Source organism: Pristis pectinata, chromosome 23 (genome assembly GCF_009764475.1).
Source record: "Pristis pectinata isolate sPriPec2 chromosome 23, sPriPec2.1.pri, whole genome shotgun sequence".
Classification (NCBI taxonomy): Eukaryota; Metazoa; Chordata; class Chondrichthyes; order Rhinopristiformes; family Pristidae; genus Pristis; species Pristis pectinata.
This window is the reverse complement of record NC_067427.1, coordinates 19815672-19834949: the sequence shown is the minus strand read 5'-3', so window position 1 is coordinate 19834949 and position 19278 is coordinate 19815672. Positions and strand designations below refer to the sequence as shown.

At 43.3% G+C, this 19278-nt stretch overlaps 1 protein-coding gene across 1 annotated transcript in view; it reads right to left on the bottom strand.

Annotated features, from left to right (window-relative positions):
- LOC127582142 (guanine nucleotide exchange factor VAV2-like) overlaps positions 1–19278 on the bottom strand; it is a 131361-nt gene that overhangs the window by 110636 nt on the left and 1447 nt on the right.

Here is a 19278-nt window from a genome sequence, read left to right as displayed (position 1 = left end):
CCATGTTCAACCTCATTTTCCAGGTAAATGCACATGTACCAAATCACATGCCCATGACAACAAACCTTCCCCTCCCACCCCCCACATTCACATTGTTTGAAGGGATTGGGTGTTGCACTTCACCCCTCACCAGAGCTCAGGTTTAATATGAATCTTCCAATAAAACCCAACAGACTGGGGAAATCTGACTAATTTCCTCCCCCGTCCTCAAAGGCTGAAGCTATCAGCTGTAGGAACCGCAACCATCTGCCTCTGAATGTGGAAGAGGTAGAGGTCAACGAGCAAGGCTCCTGCTCCAGGTCATCAGTGTGTCATGTCAGTAAACGAGGAAGGTGTCAAATTCTGCTGTCACACTGATACTGCTCATGACACCATTCAGCCCAATGAGGATATGGCAGGCTTCAGAGCTATTGCCCCATATTTCCCAGTACCTGCTCTCTTTCACAAGACCATCAGCTCTCCCCAACAATTGTCCTGTCACTCACCTATTTTACAGTGGCCTATTAGCCTACCAACAGCATGTTTTGGGATATAGGAGGAAACCAGTGCAACCAGGGGAAACCCACATGATCAAGGGGAGAACGTGCAAACTCTACACAAACAGCACCCGAGATCAGGATTGAGCTCAATCCCTGGCACTGTGAGATAGCAGTGCTAACTACTGCACCCATGTTCCACCTCACAAAGAGCTGACTAAGGCGGGAAGAAAGCCAAGATCTCCAAGGAAGAAAGGAAGGAGTACTAATAATGCAGGGTGCAAGCTTCAACAATAGGCAATCCAAGACAAGACAAGACAAGACACTGCACATTTTATGTTGGGACCTATAGAATGACTGGGTTAGTGCTGTTCACCCAAACCCTTGGCCAACACACACAGGAACCGGGCATCTGTAGTGAGACACACAGCAGGATTGGAGAGTTGGCACCCTCCCTGCTATTTGGAACAAATTCTATGCTCACATATGAAAGCATTACTATTTGCTCAGACGTGCTGGCTGATAGAGCAATAGGAAACTATGAATGAGTTTTGTTACAGCTGCAGAGTATTGTTGGGAAGCTTACCCAGCACACTCTAAACACCATTCCTTTTCAGCCCTGCAACAAGCCCACAATTGCTTCAACAGGATGGATTTCTCACTAATCACTTAAGCTTTACACCACTGGGAACCTGGGCACAGATCCTACTGACTGTGGGAGTTAAGCAACTGCTGTAATGCAGCAGATTTCAAATCTAACTGCATGCTTAAAACAGATTTTTTAAAATATAAATAATGACCCTCTCAAACCCAGAGTTCAGGGGCTTCTTCAACCTAGAGTTCTAGGACCTCCACAAATCCAGACCCTCCTCTGTGAGCCTCATTAGATGCACCCATGCACCTAGAGGCCTCATGAAACAGACATACAAATATCCCTTACCTTGGTACTGCTCTTCCAGGGTGCAGCATTACATGAGTGCTGCTATCAGCACACCAGGAAGTGCTGCAACGTTGCAGCAGTGATACTGAAGTACTGGATGGACTCGCCAGAGTCGGTACATCATCGAAGACTCTGACAAACTTCTACAGATGTGCAGCAGAGGCACTCTGCCTGGTTGCATCACGGCCTGGTACGAAAATTCCAATGCACAGGAATGCACGTGGCTACAGAGAATAGTAGACTCAGCTAGGTCCATCATGGGTACAGCTCTCCCCACCATCGAGGACATCTACAAGAGGCGATGCCTCAGGAAGACGGCATCCATCATCAGGGATCCCCACCATCCGGGCCATTCCCTCTTCTAGATGCTGCCATCAGGCAGGAGGTACAAGAGTCTGAAGACCCACACCTCAAGGTTCAACAATAGCTTCTTCCCCCCTGCCGTCAGGTTCTTGAACCAACTTGAAAAATCCTAACACTACCTCAGACTATATACCTTTTACTCTCTCTCAACTTGCACTAGTGTCATAGAGTTCTACAACAAGGAAACAGACCCTTAAGTTGAACTTGCCCATGCCAAGCAAGATGCACATTTGAGAAGCTTGTCCCATTTGCCCAAATTAGGCCCATATCCCCCTAAACCTTTCCTGTCCACGTACCTGTCCAAGAGTCTTTTAAATGTTGTAATTGTACCTGCCTCAATCACTTCCTCTGGCAGCTCGTTCCATATACCCATCACCCACTGTGTGAAGAAGTTGCCCTTCAGGTTCCTTTTAAATCTTTCCCCTCTCATCTTAAACCTGTCCCTCTAGTTTTTGATTCCCCTTTCCTGGAACAAAGACGGTGGGCATTCACCCCATCATCATTACGTTTATTTGTTGTTTATTTTTGCACATGTGCAAGTTATTTACAATTTACAATTTATGTTAATTTAAGTTTATGTTAACTTATTTTTGTCATGTTTGTAATGTACTGTGCTGCTACAACAAAAAACTAATTTTCATAGCATTTATATCCTGTTCAGAATCAGATTTATTATCACTGACATATGATGCAAAACTTGTCTGTATGCCTATGACAATAAACTTGAACTCTAATGGGAAGAGACCATCTTTCATATGAGACAGTGAACCAAGGTCCAACTTTGGTTAGACAGGGGATTTCCACCTAGTGCTTTGGGCATTACTTATCTCTGAAACAGCATCAGTATAACACCAAAGCTCAATAAAGTATTATTGAGTTTTATCGAGTAAGAATATGGCAAGCAATGACTGGAGGCTGCTGAAACAGAGGGAGCTGAAGGAAATGGAAGCAAAAGATTGTGACGTCATCATTAAGTAAATGCTCAGTGATTTATAAGTCCTACTTAAACTTACTTATAATTCCTGTTTATAAGCTTACACAATTTTATTGGACCAGGTCCCAGAGCTTCAACGCTCCACGTTATCCCATCTGCTGCACTCTCTTGGGATATCACGAGCAGAAGAGAGGTTGGGAATGAACCAGCTCCAAGATCAGACAGAGTTCAACTGCACCGACTTCATCCATGTTCCCAGAAACTTAGCAGCAACTCCTCCCTACTTTCAAACTCAAGATGAACCTGAGGATATTTTCCAATAATCTTTCCTGAAAACTGGGTATTGAAAGCAAAAGCTGTATCCTCTCCTGCACCTGGCAGCTGTTGGTGAGAGGAATGGAGTACAAATGGAAATGGAAGAGACAATAACACCTAATTGAAAATTGGCAAACTGCAGATACTCAAAATATGAAATAAAAATATAAAGTGTGGGAGGTATCACAGGAGCATCTGTGGACAGAGAAACAGAACTGACATTTCAGGTCAATGATCTTGATGAAGTGTCATTGAAAGAAGACTTTAACTTTGTTTTTCTCTCTCTCTCTCTCCAGAAATGCTGTCTGACTTACTGAGTATTTCCAACAACATGCAACAAAACATTCCAAGGTATGGATGAATGACCAATGATCATAAGGTTACTTCAGAGTCAAATAATGATACCAATCCTGTGAAGAGCCGATGAAGATTGGTTAATGGACAAAAATAGGAAATACTGGCCATTTTCAGTGAGGGGACTGTAATTATGAGGTACTGCAGGGATGGGTGCAGAGTTGTTCATAACTTTTTGGACATTGAGTAAATCAGGGATATGGGATTAGTGCAGCAAAGTGCCATTCTAGTAAAAGATCTGTCATGTTCTTATTGAATGGGGTAGCAAACATGAGGGGCCAAATGGCCTATTCCTACTATTTCATATGTCTGCCCTTATAGGCTTGAATTGACAATCTCTGATTCCGGAAAAGATACAATGTCTGAACGAAAACATAACCAGTCACAATTCTAATTCCCACTCTTGTCCACATCTTCCCCCTACCGACAGCCTCCACCTCCAGCAAAGACCTTAGCTCCCACACCACCCACCCCCCCCACTCCCACTTCCCTCCATCAGATTACTGGCAGATTTGGGAGCATGGGCCAAGTCAGCATGCGTCAGTGATAGAAATAACATTTCAGTGGTCCAATTTCTAGACTAACAATGCAAAGGTTCAAAACCAAGTTCAACTACAGAAGCTAGGGGATTTAAATGCACATTTAAACATTGCAAACTAAGTAACTGATATTTGTAATGGTGACCATGAAACTACCAGATTGTCACTAAAACCCAAATCAAAACCAGAAAATGCCGTAAGCAGTCAGCAGGTCAGGTAGCGTCAGTGGGACAGAAACAGAGTCCATGTTTTCAGACCCTACTTTGAATTGGAAAAGTGAGAAAACAAGAGTGTTGTATGTGACAGAGGAGGGTGGGGAAAAGAGGGAGATGTTTGTAATAAGGTACAGATCAAAGTTGACACTGTGAGAATTACATTAAATAAAATGTGCATTGGAAACAGAGGAGAAAAGAGAAAAAAGAATTTGAAGCAGAAAGGTACAGTCGCATCTGTGGAGAGAAAAAAAATGGGTTGGTACCTGAAACAGTGAAATCCAACCTTGTCCTGAGCAGTCCTCCCACCCGTCCCGTCCCATCAAGAACAAGCACCATTTAACCATCTCCAAAGAGCGCTGGGCAATATTTATGCACCAGTCTATAATCACAAAATAACTATTAAGTTACTTGATTTAGGCATGACAGTGCATGTTCATTGTAAACTGGACAAATCTGTTGCAGGGTAAAATGACAGATCAGTGGGAGATGTTTATAAAAGAATTTAGCATGATATCAAACCACTTCATGCCAAGAAGGCAAAAGAGCTGCAATTGATAAATGAATAACTTAAGATGTAAAGGACAATATAAAAAGGGATATATGCAAAAATGCAAAAACTAGTCCAGATCCCACAGTCTAGAAGAGAGCAACATAATGTGACAAAACAGACAGTATAAGAGACAAAAGCAAAACATAAAAAAAATGAAAGGAATATGGAAGTTCAACACAAAAATTATCAGAAAAAAGTGCTCATAAGCAATCTGACCACATTGAAACATATTATAGCACATGAAAATAAGGAAATGGCAGACAATGCAATGTTTGAAAGGAGAAAACATGAAACTGCTGCCAAAATTCTAGGATTGGGTAAAATTAACTTCAACACAAGAATTCAGGCACTGTCTACAGCAACATAACAAGCTTGTTTTCTCTTTTCTTAGTACTGACAAAAGGTCTCAGACCTGAAGCATTTCTCTTTCCACAGACATTGCCTGACCTGCTGAGTGTTTCCAGCATTTTCTGTTTTTATATCAGATTTCCAGCACCAACAGTTGTTTTGATTTTCATTCACTGTCTACAGTGTACTGGGCAAATCTTTTAAATAATCGAATAACTTCTTTGTGTCAGTATTTACAGCAGAGGAAGAAGATAACATACTGGAAATTAATCTTAAACTAGGAACAGGAAGGGCTCACCAAAACTGACATAAACAATGCAGCAAAGATGAAGAAAATAATGTCATTAAACAGTAGCATTTCCAAAGACTAGATGGTTCCATCCTGGAGTTATAATGGAAGCAGGTGACAACATTACAAAGGCTTTAATTAGCATTTTCAAAAATTCCCTTGATTCAGAATCCATTCCTTGCTTTGGAAAATTGAAAATGACACTCCACAATTTGAAAATATTGAGGGGGAAAAATTAGGGAATTATCAATCCTTTAGCAAGTTGTCAAGAAGTTATTTTAGTTAAGGACAGAGTGACTTAAAATCTAAAATTGTCAGCTAATCAGAGAGCCAGCATTGATTTATAATGTTGGCCCTGCTTGAGGAGCCTGACTGATATTTTTTTAACAAAGGTACCTAAGTAATGGGCAAGGAGGTTAATTACATGGACTCCCAGAAAGCATATGATAAAGTGATATAGTACCCGTCACCACCCAAAGATGTTCCAAAAGATTTTACAGTAATGAAGTGCTCTTGACATTCCTATAATAAACATGACAATTCATTTGAGTATAGCAAGCCCTCTCACACAGCGTCATAATAATGACCTGAAAGTGACTGCACAGTCATGTCAGAATGTGTTTTTGTGTCAGTCTCTGGACTTGGACACACAACCAATGACTCGGAAACAAATGTTCTAGAAACCGAACCATAGTTGAAACCAGTAAGAGATGCAGCTGAAGTTAAACTTAATGGAATTGAAGGCAAATTATTTATTTTGTTAGGGAATTGTCTGAGTAACAGCAGAGGAATGTAGGAATGGAGGTGTTCTCAATAGTAGGAAGTGATTAATAGCCCCTCACAAGGATTCATAATGGACCCTCAACTACTTATCACATTTATAAGCAACTGGATATGCAAAGGATAGTCAATTATCTAAAATTGCCATTGTCAATGTGAGCAGCAAAGGTAGAAGCAAAAAATTTACCCAGTGATATCAGCAGATTAAATGAAAAGACAAAACTATGGCAAAAAGATATCAACTCAAGCAAGTGTTATATTGCCCTGTTCATTTCCCATTACAGGAAGAATATGAAGGCTTTGGAGAGCATGCAGAAGAAATTCACCAGGATGCTGCCTGGATTAGAGAGTATATGCTACAAGGAGAGGTTGGACAGACTTGTATTCTTTTCTCTGGAGCAGAGGCTGAGGGGCGACCTGATAGAAGTTTATAAAATTATGAGAGGCATGGATAAGGTATTGGTATATTATTATCACTTGTACCAAAGTACAGTGAAAAACTTGTCTTGCATACCATTTGTACAGATCAATTCATAACACAGTGCAGATACATTGAGTTAGTACAAGTAAAAATAACAGAGTAAAGTGTCACAGCTACAGAGGAAGTGCAGTGCAGGTAGACAATAAAGTGCAAGGTCATAACAAGGTAGATTGTGAGGTCAAGAGTCCATCTCATCGTATAAGGGAACCATTCAATAGTCTTATCACAGTGGGATAGAAGTTGTCCTCAAGCCTGGTGGTATGTGCCCTCAGGCTCCTGTATCTTCTACTCGATGGAAGAGAAGAGAGAATGACCCAGGTGGGTGGGGTCTTTGATTATGCTGGCTGCTTCACCAAGGCAATGAGAGGTATAGACAGTGTCCATGGAGGGGAGGCTGGTTTCTGTGACACGCTGGGCTGTGTCCCAGAAACCAGCCTCCCCTCCATGGACTCTGTCTAGTCAGAGTCTTTTTCCCCAAGGTAGAAATGTCAAATACTAGAGGGCATAGCTTGAAGGTGAGTAGTAAGTGCCTGGACTGCACTGCCGGGGGCGGTGGTGAAAGTGACACAATAAGAGGCATTTATATGGGCACAAGAACATGCAGGGAATGGAGGGATATGGATCATGTGCAGGGAGATGGGAGTAGTTTAATTTGGTATCACGGTTGGTACAGGTATGGCGGGCCAAAGGGCCTGTTCCTGTGCTGTAATGTTCCATGCTCTATGATCAAAGTAGATAGAGTACTTTCTAAATAATAAAAAGCTGGAAGGAGTGGAGGTCCAGAGAGACATATTTGTGCAGTAGGGGAAGCATTCTTAGATTGGGCTATTCCTCTTGTCCCATTATGGAGCAGGTGTCCATAACATTCCTGGCCTGTCCTCGAGCAGTTGAGGGATGTCTAATCTTTCCTTGGAAGGTTAAAGCCTGGACTTCATTGCTCAGGTCAACTACTAAACGACAGCCAGTGATGTCTGCGGTCACTCAGGACGTGTGCTGTCACATGGTCAGGCTGTTCCTTGTTTGTTGGATTTGGAGTAGATTCCAATCTGGGCTACAAGAAGTAATTGGCAGGCAGCAACCTTCACTTGGTCCTCCCGTTAAATCAAGCCTTCAAATTTGAAATCCTACTGCCATCGATCGGTGGCAATATCTATTGGGCTTCTGGTTCAAATGGTAAAATCCCACTCAGAAATGGGACATGTATAGAAAACAATTATAAGAGATAAGATATCTTTATTAGTCACATGTACATCGAAACACACAGTGAAATGCATTTTTGCGTAGAGTGTTCTGGGGGCAGCCCGCAAGTGTCGCCATGCTTCCGGCGCCAACATAGCATGCCCACAACTTCCTAACCCGTACGTCTTTGGAATGTGGGAGGAAACCGGAGCACCCAGAGGAAACCCACGCAGACAAGGGGAGACAGACAGCGGCTTACTGAACATTAGGGAGTAGAAATTACACTTCATTGATGGAAATATCCAACGGCCATTTCAGACCAGCCTCCTTCACATGAATCCGCAATGTAGTCTCTCTAAGTCCACTATATTCTTGGCTGAGAAATGGTATGCAGTCCAGAACAGAATGTAGTCCTCCACTAGGGATTTAACAAAGAATTAATTACGACATGATCCATTCAATGGAAAATAATTTAGGATAACCAGCAGGAATCTGCTGCCAGCCACTGTCTCTCTCACCCACATTTTAGTTCCAACAGAGCAATTTGCCTCCAGCTGGAAAATGCAATGTGGCAGAGCAAGAACTTGCCTAACTTCAGCTGTGATGCAGCCCAAAAGTGAGACTCCCATTGGAACTAAAGTGCCATCTTCAGAACACCTTACTTTCAGATGGCTGGAGCTAAGGCAAGGCACAGTTCAACAACTGATTCTAAAGGAACAGCAGTGTTGAAAGAGTGCTGTGCAATTGGAATGTAACTTAGAAAGGATGTTGCACCATTATAGGGACAAATCACCCCCTCAGGTACACTGAAGAGATCCAACAGCTACTGGAAGAGGAGTAGGGAAAACCTATTGAAAGCTCAGCAATATTCTTCCAAAAAAAAAATCAGCTGTAGGTTTATCTTTTTGCTGATTTTTGGATAATTCTGCGTTCAAGAACGCAAAACAATCAGAACAGGAAAGTGAAAATGCTTGCTGGCTTTGAAATGCTTCAAGATGTCTCAAGGGTCTGAAACATACTGCTAAATGAAAGTTTATTCTACGTTTTAACTGGAGTGAGGAATGATGACATGTGTAAGTTACTTGGTACACAACCCAAATGAGGCTGTGCTCCAGAGGCTAGGGACAAAAAGAAAAGATTTTTTGGGGGGAATTTTTAAAAAAATATACATTATTCTCCCTCCAGCCCCTTTCACTGGTTGTCATCCTTGGCTCTCAAGCATTACTAGGTTAAAACAGCTGTGTGACTCACACAGCAAGCTGACACCCCCACCTCCTCCCCCCTTCTCGAATGCTGTTAAACTGGGTCAATCTCTCTCTCGATTTAACAAGCATTTATTCAGGTTGCTTTTATTTTGCTTTTGACAAATTATTACACACAAGGCATGCTAGAACACATCACTGCAGATCAAATTTTCAGAGGATAGACCGTATCAGTTCTACATTAGCAGAGCCTCAGCATGTCACACAGAAGGCAGGGCAGAGACGGCTGGCGAGCAAGACACAGATGTGGGGGAAGGGAAGAAGGCAGATGGACACAGAGTGTGAGGGAGAGAAAGAAACCAGGAGGCAAGGCAGAGAGGGAAGGGGGAAAAAAACGAGATAGGAGACACTTGAAGCTGTTTTCTCTGTCCCTTTTTTGAGAAGTTCTCTATTTTCCACAATCTTCAATGTTTGTTTTAAAAATTTCTGCATCAACTTTGTATCCTTTTAGGTTATTTTTAGCTTATATGCTGTTCTTTCTCTTCAAACCAACTCTACTGCAACCCACGGCCTGCTGGTTTTGGCTACATCTCAGTACCACTCCCCTCTTTTTCTTTGCCTGCCTCTTCCTTCACACCTTGAATCTAATTAGTATCTCCTTCCAATTATTTTGCTTGATCTCTCCCTGAACAAATTATAGATAAAACAAGCAGTCAGGGTGGGTTGCGCATGTGAGTGGGTGGAGGTGAACTCATACCAGGTGAGCGAATGTGAGAGGATTGAAACCATCATGGGTTCTCTACTCACTGGTTTCTGGGTCACTAAGCTTCCTGTCCAACACCTACCAGCTGAACAATGAGCATCAATCAAGTAAATTGTTTTAGTAACACATTTGTAAAGTAGGCTTAAGTGATTGTGGCACCAAATTCCATCCAAAATCAGTAATGATGTGCAAAGGATTACTGAGCAGTGAGGGGTGGTAGGAAAGAAAATGAAAGGAACAAGGAAATACCTAGTGGACATGCATTAAAGCTGAGAGAGGAAAAGTTTTAAGGGAGATGTGTAGGGCAATTTTATATTTCCCCCCCCCCCACCCACACAGAGGCACTTGGAATGGGCTGCCAGGGGTAGTGATGAAATCAGATACAATCCTGGCATTTAGGAGGCTTTTAAATAGACACTGGAATATGCAGGGAATGGAGGAACATGGATATCTGGCATTGTGTTCGGTATGGACATTATGGGCTGAATGGCCTGTTCCTATACTGTTCTATGTTCTATACCCCATGTTGAAATGTAAAAAACTACTAAAGGAGAAAAAACTATTTCTACAGCATTTTTCACTAAGGGCATCCTGAAGTAGTTTACAGCCAACTGCATATTGTGAATTGTAGTCACTGTGGTAATGTAGAAAAAAGAGCAACCAATTTGGGCACATATGGTCAAACTAACAGCTGAGAGAACATGGTTTTAATCATGGTTGAGGGATAAGTATCCCCTGGTCAACATGGGGAGCTCTCCTGGCGAAAAATCAAAACAAGTGCTGGAAAAATAAAAACAGAAAATGCTTGGAAACCCAATGGGCTGAGCAGCATCTGTGGAAACGGAAACATTTACCATTTCAAGTCCAAGACCCTTCATCAGACAAAGGTCTGTGACCTGAAAGGTTAACTGTTTCCCTTTCCACAGATGCTGCCTGACTGCTGAGTGTTTCCAGCATTTTCTCTTTTTACTTTAGATCTCCGATGCTTTTCTTCGAACAGTGCCATTAAGATCTATGATGTCTATCCAAAATGTGAATGGAGTCTTGGTTAAAATGCTTCATCCAACTAAAAAACAGAATCTCGGAAAGGGCAATGCTCCCTTGGCACTAGTACACAATGAGCTTAAATAATAGGGAGAGAAAAAACGACTCCAATTTGAAATGTGGCGCATTTCTTTGACTTGGTGAAAGGAGTCAGAGAGTTGTTTTTCAGATTGGAGGCCTGTGACCTATGGTGTGCTGCAGAGATTAGTGCTGGGTCCACTGTTCGTCATCCTTTGGATGAGAACGTAGGTGGCATGGTTAGTAAGTTTGCAGATGACACCAAAATTAGTGGTATAGTGGACAGTGAAGAAGGTTATCTAAGATTACAAAAGCAACTAGGAAAGTGGGCCAAAGAATGGCAGATGGAATTTACCTTGGACAAGTGTGAAGTGTTTCATTTTGGAAGTTAAACCAGGCAGGAATTACACAGTAAATGGCAGGGTCCTGGAGAGTGTTGTAGAACAGAGAGACCTAGGGGTACAATAGACTGTGAATGCTGGAAACTGGAGCAAAAAAAAACAGCTGCTGAAGGAAATCCATGGGTCAGGCAGCATCTGTGAATCTCTCTCACCTGGGAGGGCTATTCAGGTCTCTGGATCAGCTTCCTTTCTTTTCAGATTCCACAAGCTGCAGCCCTTTGTTGCCTCCACCTACCATCTCATCTCCACCTGACTCCATTGCCAATCAATCCCTCCTAACCTCGCTCCACCTATCACTTGCCAGCTCTTACCCAACCCCTTCCCCTCACCTCTTTATACTGGCTATCTCCCCACTAATCTTACAGTCCTAATGAAGTGTTTCAACCCAAAGCTTCAACTATTTCCCTCCATAGATGGTGTCTGACCCAGAGTTCCTCCAGCAGCTTATTTATTCCTAGGGATACAGGTAGATAGTTCCCTGAAAGTGGTGATACAGGTAGACAAGGTGGTGAAGAAGGCATTTGGCACACTCGCCTTCAACAGTCAAGGCACTGAGTACAAGAGTTGGGACGATATGTTACACCGTACAAGATGTTGGTGAGACCACACTTGGAGTATTGTGTGGAGTTCTGGTCACCTAGCTACAGGAAGGATGTCATTAAGCTGGAAAGGGTGCAGAAAAAATTCGTAAGGATGTTACCAGAATTGAAGAGCTTGAGTTATAAGAATGGTTAGGCTGGGGCTTTTTCTCTGGAGCATAGGTGGACAATGGGTGACCTTTTAGAGGTATATAACATCATGAGGGACATAGATAAGGTGAATGGTCACATCCTTTTTCCCAGGGTTGGGAAAGATTTAAAGGGACGCTGAGGGGTACCTTTTTCACAGAGGGTGGTTGGTACGTGGAATGAGCTGCCAGAGGAAGCAGTAGACGCGTAAAATTACAATGGTTAGAAGGCATTTAGACAGGTACATGGATAGGAAACGTTTAGAGGGATATGGGCCTAATGCAGGCAAGTGGGACAGATACGCACCTTGGTCAGCATGGACAAGTTGGGACAAAGGGCCTGTTTCCATGCTGTGTAACTCTATGACTCTGAATGAACACATAAGTAAGGGACTGATGGTACAGATCCACCCCACCACCACCCCCCCACCCCCAACCAACAAGCCAGCCTCCTGTTCCTTACATTTAACTGTTTCAGTAATTGGTCAAGTGAAAGGATTTTTTTTCCCCATGTTAAAGATTATGTCCCTGGATTCAGCTCCTTGAGCAATGGTCCCTTTGGGTTTCTCCTACACCAGATGCTTCACTGTGCAGCACAGTGGCTGAACAGCTGCAGAGGTCAGTGAATCTCATTTCGGAAGTGTTTGTGTTAGTTTGTATTTTGGGCCCCCAGGCAGGCTCTGCCAGGGTGTCAGTTTATTCGGAATCTGTCATCTCTCTGCATTGCTCTCCCAAAATAGAATCCTCACTCTGACAGCCTGAACGTATCTCCACACCCCTCACAGGAATATCATCAGTGCCCTGATCTACACGCACACAAGTGACCTCAACATTAAGCACAACACTACGACACTCCCCGCACTGTCCTCTTGTCGGGATGAAAGAGATTTAAATGTCAACACACCATTATCAGAGTGGTTGGGGGCTTGGGGGGGGGGGGGGGGGGGGGGTGCGGGGAGGAGGTGAAAGGATCATCTTTCAATAAGTGCCCTTCCAATGCCCAGGATGCAAGAGATTCTGAACCCAATTTCACGGATCCCAATTGCATGCACATTCTACCTTCGAGGGACAAGGTTAACCCTCCAACACTGGGTCTCAGATAGGAAGGCACAAGGGCTATGTCATGCCATTAGGGAGGTGCTGGGGATGACATCATTGTGCACAAGGTCTTGCAAAGTGCACCCAAACTCACAGTGGCTCACTTGATAAAGGTATCACCCACTGCAACAGCATTCTACATATCAGAAGATTCCACGTCCAGCCTGTGCCCACCTCAGCCCACATCGAGTTATGTAATTGGTTTATATTGTCACATTTACCAAGATGAAGTGAAAAACTATGTTTTGCATGCCATCCACGCAGATCATTTCAAAACATTAATGTAGTACAAGGGAAAAGCAATAACAGAATGCAGAATATAGTGCTACAATTACAGAGAAAGTGCAATGCAGGTTTACCATAAGATGCAAGAGCCACGAAAAGGTAGACTGCGAGGTCAAGAGCTCATCTTTATCATACAAGAGGTCGTTCAATAGTCTTATAACAGCGGGATAGAAGCTACATGACCTACAGACCTGCCATCAACACACACAGGTCAAGAAGGGAAAGAAAATCACCAACATTCCACTGCTGACGGGGATTTATTTTGTTTGTGACAATCTCCAAGATGTAATATTTGCCAGCATTCACCACCCAGGCACAACTGAAGAGTGATTGGCTGGTGAGGGAGAATATCCAGGAACTGAAGTCCAGTGGGAGTCAATGGGTATGCAGAAGAAAACAGGTGGGTAGTGAGGGAATATTTGAAGCAAGCATCCAAAGCAGAAGCAGAATTTATGGAGAAGGGAACATTGCTTTAAAGAGCCTGGGAAAAAAATCTACAATAGTTTTCACCTTAACTCAGGATCTTCCAAGTACTCAAGATGATGCAACATTATTCAGCATTCCAGCATTCCATTCCAACACTCCCATTCCAACACACACCTAATTAATGCAGCTTTTGCATATTTCATAATATTTTAAGAATAAATATGCAGCAATTTTACTTTCCGAAGTAGCAGCTCCCGGCGGCCCCTCAGTGAGAAGTGACAAGTTAACCTCTGGTGCCCTGCTGGCTGGTCAATATGTGGACCAGAGTAATACATTTGAGTTCTCTGACATCGTAGCCAATCTAATAGTTGAAATGCAACTGGCCTCGGTGTCCATGTGCTAGGGAAAACAAAATCAGCTGGGGCTCCTGTCCATAATCATTTATCTAGTGTCACTGTGAAAGAGCATGTTATGGGGAGAGGGGGGGAGGGAGAGGGGGGGGGGAGGGAGGGGGGGAGGGAGAGGGGGGGAGGGAGGGAGAGGGGGGAGGGAGGGAGAGGGGGGAGGGAGGGAGAGGGGGGGAGGGAGGGAGGGAGACGGGGAGGGAGGGGAGGGAGGAGGAGAGAGAGAGAGGGAGGAGAGAGAGAGAGGAGAGAGAGAAGAGAGAGGAGAGAGAGAGAATCACGAGAAGCTTGCAGCATTGAACAAAATCTGCTTGCATCATCCTTTCAGGCATTCCATTCCAGAACAGTAACCACGTAAAACAAATTCTCCTTAACACCTCTCTGACTCTTTTGCCTTCTCCCATGATCAGAAACAATTTCTCCATATTTCCTACTAAAAAACACAAAAATTTTGAACACCTGTATTGTCTCCCCCCAAGTTTCTCTGTGGTAGGGAGCCCAATCTCAGTTCTTCAGTCTCTCTGCGTTACTGAACTTCACTGCTACCATTCTATTAAATCTGCTGCACCTTTCTTTGTGGGGAAAGAGGGAAGGGTCAGGGCAAGCTCCACAGTTTGTACCTCGAGGTGACTAACCATGGCAGATATTTACAGGTGTGTATGGTGTAAAAGAGTCACTTCCTATTTTACTCTAACATATAAGCAGTGATTCAATACTTACAGCTGCCACACCCAAAATCAACAGGATAGGGAAGACTATCAATAAATCAGAATCAATACCCTAGAATCTGATGTAATAATAGTAGAATTTCCCCAATTTTCTAGAGATCAGTGTCTGTGACCACAAGAAAAACCTGATTTAAACCAACACGCTGTAAAGTAACAATCAAAATTACAGACAAGTAATATAAATGATAAGTCTTTGTGTCTTGCATTAATAGTCTCTCCCCAGAGCATCCAGAGTAAAACAGATGCACCAATCATACTGTACTCTGGTGTGATAAGTGAAGACTTATACCCACTAGCCCTGTATTGCAATGAGATACTAAAAGCACAAGCAATTACCAGCAAGACAGCAAGGGACATATCAGCTACTCCTCATAGTGAGGGGGAGGACTAATCTTCTGAATGCCAAAGAGATGGGGAAATCAGTCAACAGACCCACCCCACAAATGAGATGGAGTGTTCAATACACCAGTCCCTGAGAGAATCAACTGATCCTCCAAAGGGATCAATCAAATTCCACCCCACAACTGGAGATTATGATTGATCCCCGAGAGAGGGAGAGAGGGAGAGAGGGAGAGAGAGAGGGAGAGGGAGAGGGAGAGGGAGAGGGAGAGGGAGAGGGAGAGGGAGAGGGAGAGGGAGAGGGAGAGAGGGAGAGAGGGAGAGAGGGGAGAGAGGGAGAGGGGGAGAGGGGGAGAGGGGGAGGGGAGAGAGGGGGAGGGAGAGAGGGGGAGGGGGAGGGGGGAGGGGGAGGGGGAGGGGGAGAGGGAGAGGGAGAGGGAGAGGGAGAGGGAGAGGGAGAGGGAGAGGGAGAGGGAGAGGGAGAGGGAGAGGGAGAGGGAGGAGGGAGACTGATTCTCCAAATACATTGAGACCCAAGATTCATGTGCCATTATTACAATAGTAATGAAGGCAAAGCAATATGGTATAGGGTTTAAATATTCAACAGCCGCCAGGTACACTTCCAATCTGCAAACTGCCTAGTGGCTCGAGGGAAATATAAAATATCTTTACAGAAGGTTAATTTTTAATTATTAATCTAACAGTTCTAGCAAAATCAGATAGTAAAGAAATTACAGTTTAAGGCAGGAAATATTTCTGTTGCAGCTCAAACAAACTGATGTATGAAATATGTTAAAAAAGCAGAAAATGATACTTTCTGCACTCCTAATTAGAAATACCCCTCACATTTTGTTCTTCCTGGCACTCCCACATCGCAGTAATCCTTTATCACCCCATCCCTGATCACTACAGCTTACCCATATAATGCTACCAACCCATCATTTCCCTCCAATGCACCAACCCACTTCCTTGTAGGTGGGAGAGAGGTCACAGCTTTGGGGGGGCGTGCATTAGGATTGGGGTTAGATCTGGTAAGTTGTTGCCAAAGATCTTGTCGATGGTACACAGTACAACTATTGTTACATCAGTGATTGGAGGAACAATTGTTTCAGTGATGGACAGGAGTCTAATTAAATGTGCGACTTTGGATAAAAACAGGAAATACTCAGCACATCAGGCAGCACCTATGGAAAGAGAAGCAGAGTTGGCATTTACCCGACTTAAAACGTTAACTTTTTTCCTCTTTCCACAAGTGCTGCTTGACTCGAGTGTCTCCAGCATTTTCTGTTTTTATTTCAGATTTCCAGCATCTGCAGTTTTTTTTTTATTTTCATTTCCTTTGCCCCGGGTTCTGTGGACCTCCTTCATTTTTGGAGCAGGGTTCATCCGGAGTTGACCGGAGTAGTGTTGCAGGTTCCATCATAATCTTGACTTGTTAAAAGTGATTAAGCTCATGGGAAGTCAAGTGAATCCCTCACCACCGGCTTCCCAAGACATTAACGTGACTGGGCCCATTCAGTTTCTTGTCAAACAGTAAAATCCAGGAAACTGATGGGGATGAATTTGACATTTATAATTCAATGAATGTCAGTGACTGGTGATCAGACTTCCTCTGTTTGGAGATGATCACTGTCTGGTATGAGCACATAGTACAGAGAATGTGCGCACCAAAAAGAGGAACAACTGCGAAGCCTCCATTTGTGGAGAACAAGAGAACCTTGACAGTCTAGGTACACAGATGTAGACTAGTTGCTGAAGTCAGTGTCTGGCTGGAGGAGATCTGATTCCCAATACAAGAATCAAAAGGAGGAAGAGAGAGAGGGAGGAAGCACTGGAGATTTTTAGCCTACACCTTCCATCAATGAGCTCCTGCATTGCTCAGCTCCTAACCTTTGATCCACAACCAACCTCTGCCAATCGATCATCGGCTATCCCCCATTTCCCCAATTCCCAAAGGAGGCAGAGGTCAAAACTTCAACCTCAACATCTGGGCACTATCAGGGCAATATTAAGAGCACTGAGGAAACATATCTGTGAGAAATTGGCAAAAGGTCCCTCCTAAGTACTTGATACCATCTTACAAATGACTCTCACTCACAACAAAACACGTTTAAACTTACCATCTATCTCCACTGATCAAGACCCCCCACAGCATGATGCCCATTCGTTACCTCACTTCCTCTCAAGCCAAACCAATGCTCATTTATTTCTGTTGTTCAATCCCCACCATTGCTACTATTCACCAAAGAGAGCGTGGCAGAAAAAGCAAGTTACTTCAGATTCTCAGTAGTTTTGCACTTACTGACCTGAACCCACCTTAAAAAGTGACAGACCTGTACCTTACAGTATGAACTTCCAGTGCACTATGTTGTGCACACCAGCATTCTGCATAATTCTACACTTGTCAAACTCCGTATTCAGTGGTATAAAGCACCAGTACTATGCCTTAGTGTCCCACAAAGACTGACCCAATACATTACCTAATTGTATTTTATTGTAATGGGTTGGTAATGCCTTTGCCCACCATTATTGCACCACAGTGTACTCATGACATACTCGTCTCCATCAGTACTCTGTCCAGTCCAATATCATACTGATACCCACCAGTATCAGCCAGTGACCCACTGGAACTGAAACAGGTGTTCTGCAGTGACATACCTGTACTCACCAGTATTATCCAACCCTAGGAGCAGGTGCAGTGAAAAGCCCGTCAAGAAACTACCTTCAAATTAATTCATTCTCTTGATACAGTTTCCATACGAAGATCAGGATTTCTTTGAAAACAGCTTTTGGTCCAAGAACCCACCCTAATGATTTGATTACAAATTTTCCATTCACTTTTGCCAACTAATTGACCTTTGAACTTGTGAGACTAAACATACATTGAACCAATCCCGTCACAGAACTGCGCTGCTCGGTCCGTCCAACAGAACAGGCAGGATTACTGAACACCTTTTCTCTGCAGCCAATCATTACACAATGGTGAGGGAATCCCCAGCAACCCACATCTCACTGTCCAAGGAACCCAGGGAAGGGAACATTTCAATAACGTTAACAGTGATGGAGCTATTTGGGGATAGACCCTCAGTGTAATTGTCCAATGAACCAATACTCCCCAAAGCTTCCAATCAACAATCAGAACAGGTAAAGCAATCTGTTGGCAAGCCCATTAGACGTGGCATCCATCATTAAGGACCCGCGCCATCTGGGACATGCCTTCTTCTCATTACTCCCATCAGGGAGATGGTACAGGAGTCTGAAGACGCACACCCAATGATTTAGGAACAGCTTCTTCCCCTCCGTCACCAGATTTCTAAATGGTCCATGAACCCATGAACACTACTTCGTTATTCCTTTTTTTGCACTATTTAGTTATTTTGTAATTTTATAGTAATTTTCTGTTTTTGCACTGTACTGCTGCCCACAAAACAACAAATTTCATGGCATACAAGTCAGTTATAATAAACCTTATCTGATTCTCAAAAAAAATCACCAAGTAACTGATTAACCACCCTATCGTAGATAAACGAACCCGTAAACTCATTATAAGATCAAATATTGGATTAGCTTTATTGCAATGACCAGGGAACTACCTCATACAAATTTGAATGAAAATAAGCTTAAGGTACCTGGCATTATCCAGCAACACAAGGAACTTAAACGGGAATCTGATTTCCTTAAAACAATGTGTCACAATCTTATCGACCATGCTGGATAATTCACATTCCCAGAAACAACAGTGGTCCAGCATAAGATTTAACCACTGACACAGGACAGTGTGTTTCTCTCTGTTTCTCTCTGCACAAAGACTCCTCGCCTACTGAGTACTTCCAGCACTTTCTGTTTGATCTCAAACTTCCAGCATCTACAAGTTTATTTTTGGTTTTTGGCAGAAGTCAGGAGCTGGACACTTAGTCAGTTGGTGATTTACTGAGGGACAGACTTCTCACAAGAGCTGATCTCTTCAATGAATCAGGTCCCAAATATCACATCTCCTATTTCAAAACCAATCAACCGAAGAGCCAGACTTGGGGGATCCCAGTTGTCTCTCCAAGTAGAGATGCCGTGAGGCACCAGGTT